A 3003-nucleotide genomic window follows, 5' to 3' on the forward strand; every position below is an offset into this window, starting at 1 on the left:
GAAAAGCAATTTGTATTTCCTGTACGGAAGCAGTCCTTCTCAATGCAGCTCCATATAGCTTGGATCTTCGCTGGCGTACCATAGAGCTGCACTTTGTAGAGAACATAGCGTAGGTCTATATCGCGCCATTTAAGGATATCAATCTCTCAAAATTAGGAATGCCAGACGGCACCTTGTTAACAAGAGCACAGCTTCTTGTGCTATTGGAATACGTCTTAAACGATGCCACAAGCTATTTGAGGGGAATGGAACAGTATTTAATTGATTCAACCGGGAGCTCTTTAATCCTAATTTTTTTAAAGCTTCGTTAATTTATTGTTGGGGTTGTTCATCACGCGAACTAATATTTTACGGGTAGCCATCACAAAGAGGTGTGGTCTGTAAACCCGCCAAAAAAACAACCTCCGACCCATCCAAAATGTTTGACTCATTTAAGTCATTTAAGCCCATGTACACGGGGTTCATGCCAGCAATGCCGAAATCGAGAAGAATTAAAAGCAAAACAATGAGTAAAGTGCTACTCATGCCTCCTCGCTATTGCATCAGGAGGCTGACAATAACTCGTGGCTTTGTCGAGATGACAAGAAATCGCAAACAATAAGTGTTTTGGGTTAGACTTTCACATACTAGACTAAAATGACGGAGGACAAAAGAATTATTGTTATTCCGATTAGGCCTTGCTAATTAGGTATTATTATGTTCACGGTGTTCTTTTGTCTTATGGACATTAATTATTTCGGATCCGGTATATGAAAGACCAGAACAAAGTGAATTGCGAAGACAATATTCCCAACAAACATTTATCAAATTATAAATTCGTTAGACACCTTTCAAAACTGAAAGATTAAGCCATAAGTAATGAAATATAGGACGTTTTAAACCAACCTCTACAGACACCAATAACAAAATATAGAAAAGTACGACTTCTGGTGGACGAACAAAAGAAGCTAATGAGAGATCTTTTGTTTTAATCCATCAACATGGCGGCGATGACGTCATGTGAAAACCCCCTACAACTTCACTTTCTCCAAAAGTCATTTACGTTCTACTTTTTGATTTTTTTTTTTTGGGCTTTTGAGATGAGATATGTGGCGAAACTGCTCCGTTCTTCAAGGTAATTCGGAAAAGAGCTGACTAGTAATCACCATCTTCATAACCCGAGCAGTTCTTTCAGTCATAGTTAATCTAGGGACTGGTTATGAAACCCTGGGAATTTCAAAAGCAGGAACAATACAGTCGCAATTAGATGTTGAACCGACCGTGACCCTGCACAATCTTTTGTTTTTGGTTCGCAAGTTAATTTCGAATAAATTAGTCAAAGCTTTCGATTGGTTATCCTGCCGAAAAAAGCGTATTTTTGTCGGGTTTTGTGCAGGGTCAAGGCCAAAAAAGCGAACAAAAACATGAAACAAAGAAACTTATCGAGTTTCATAACCAGCCTACTTCTATTAACTATGTTTCAGTTAGGAAAAAATAATAACACTGAGTTTCCCGCGCACAGATGTTAAGACAATGCCTTTCTCACATACCTTATTCTTCTCAATTATTTAAAAAAAAACGAGAAGAAAAAAAGATATGGTGGATGCTAGAAAGAGGTAAACTGGTGAAATTCAAACAAAGCCTACAAAAGGTTTGACAGCAGCTATTTTTCCTTCCTTTTGTAAAAATGGCCCCCTATTGTTTTTTCCTGTCAACACCTTTCTGATGAGAAAACAAAAGGCATATATATATATCATATATACTTTGAAATTGCAACGTTTTTGAAAACGGGTGATATATATATATATATATATATATATATATATATAACTGGATTTGTCAAAAGGTGGCTTCAGAAATTGTGAAAACAAGCCAATTCTGCTACCGTCACAAACTCAAAGAAAAGCTACCCTCCCTACCCCTGTGCTTTGGTCAGACAACTGCCAATCACGTACCCACACCACAGTGGGGCTTCACTCAAATTGGTGATCAAAAGCAAATTATCATTCAGGTCTACACTGGTGCAGGGAAAATTGCCAATGAAGGCATGCTACACTGTAAAGTCTCACTTAACAAGGCCACAAACTCTAACTGCAGTTAAAGTCTCAAAGCAGCAACCCCCCCAGCCTTGTGCTTTTGACACACAACTCAGAGCTACAACTGTCCCTGGGCTGTTTGGCAAAGCAGGCCTTGACGGCAAGCCCCCTCAATTTTGAGAGGCCACAATGGCTTGAACACGGGCTACACCCGTGCTCAAGCGAAAACTCCAGCAGCTACCTTTTAGCGAATCCGCTCAGAAATATATATATATATATATATATATATATATATATATATATATATATATATATATATATATATATATATATAACTGCAGACAGCACTGTTTCGGCCTTCTGGGCCTCATCAGTACAGTGTTAATGCCTGGGATGGAGGTTGAGCTTATAAACCCACCCCAAATGTCCCACACATGTGGTACATCTAAGACATGCCAGAGTTCTCAAACTAGCGAGCGAGTTAGCATGCGCAATTGCTAGGGGCAATGACTCATCCCAGTAGAGTGCTCAATTTGGACATGAAAGCAAAAGCTTTGTAATGCCAAAGAGCTATATATATATATATATATATATATATATATATATATATATAGTGAGCATAGTGACGCGATCCTCACTGCAGAAAATGTGCGATTCTCCTCAGAGCTTGCCATTTAAAGGTCCTTCCAATTCGGCTGAATGGCGGGGTTGGTTCAGTGGCCGAGTGGTAAGGCATCTGACCGGTAACCAGGAGACCCGGGTTCGATTCCCGGCTGAACACATTTTCACTCATTTCCTTTGTTGTATCGATTTCTGTTCCCATCCTACACTACTAATTAATACTTGTCAGAAATCACTGTGAATCGCCTTCTGAAGGGAATAGGTTGGTGATCCAAAGGTAAATGAGGCAGTTAGTTGTTGTTATTTCCCCGCTCAAACTTACACAATCATTATATATATATATATATATATATATATATATATATAT

General features: G+C 38.8%; 1 non-coding gene across 1 annotated transcript; it reads left to right on the forward strand.

Moving 5' to 3' along the window:
- Positions 1-2725: 2725 nt before the first annotated feature.
- On the forward strand, positions 2726-2797 carry Trnat-ggu (transfer RNA threonine (anticodon GGU)). Its single transcript has one exon. It is a non-coding gene; the product is annotated as a tRNA-Thr (tRNA).
- The last annotated feature ends 206 nt before the right edge of the window (positions 2798-3003 follow it).

The sequence above is a fragment of the Montipora foliosa genome, chromosome 3 (assembly GCF_036669935.1).
Source record: "Montipora foliosa isolate CH-2021 chromosome 3, ASM3666993v2, whole genome shotgun sequence".
In the NCBI taxonomy this organism is placed as follows: Eukaryota; Metazoa; Cnidaria; class Anthozoa; order Scleractinia; family Acroporidae; genus Montipora; species Montipora foliosa.